The sequence below is a fragment of the Kryptolebias marmoratus genome, unplaced genomic scaffold (genome assembly GCF_001649575.2).
Source record: "Kryptolebias marmoratus isolate JLee-2015 unplaced genomic scaffold, ASM164957v2 Scaffold66, whole genome shotgun sequence".
NCBI lineage: Eukaryota > Metazoa > Chordata > Actinopteri > Cyprinodontiformes > Rivulidae > Kryptolebias > Kryptolebias marmoratus.
Window position 1 is genome coordinate 1 of NW_023665800.1, and position 784 is coordinate 784.

Below are 784 nucleotides of genomic sequence, written 5' to 3' on the forward strand. Positions count from 1 at the left end.
CTCTCCTCTCCTCTCCTCTCCTCTTCCTGCTCTCCTCTTCCTCCTCTCCTCTTCCTCCCTTCTTCTTCCTCCCCTTCTCTTCCTCCTCTTCCTGCTCTCCTCTCCTCTCCTCTTCCTCCCCTCCTCTTCCTCCCCTCCTCTTCCTCTTTGTGAATGTCACCTGACAGGTGTGACAAGCTGACATTGACCTGAACCCGGTTCTGGAGGCGTCTTTAAGCAGGGACAGCCTGTCAGGACGTCTCAGTGAGTCTGTCCTGCAGTTGTTCAGGTTCTCCACATTAGAGCTGCAGATTCTTCCTCTTTCTGGTTTCATGGAGCTAAATGAGAACTTTGGATGGATTATCCTGGAAGAAGAAGTGAAGCGTCTGGAGGACCACAGAGAAGAGTCCATCACTGAGACTGTTTACAGCCAGGGACTGGAGATGACCTTTAATTTATTCAGTAAATCAGATTAACACTTAAAGAACAACTATATGATGAATGTAAACCTGTTAGTGGTTAACTTGCTTGTGTCAAAGGCTTTGACTAAACATTTATAATAATAAGATAATTACATCCTGTTTTTATTTCAGTTTCTCACAGCATCAATTAAATGTGTAGATACTTTTATAACAGATGGATGGATGGATGGATGGATGGATGGATGGATGGATGGATGGATGGATGGATGGATGGATGGATGGATGGATGGATGGATGGATGGATGGACGGACGGACGGACGGACGGACGTACGGACGGACGGACGGACGGACGGACGGACGGACGGACGGATGGATGGATGGA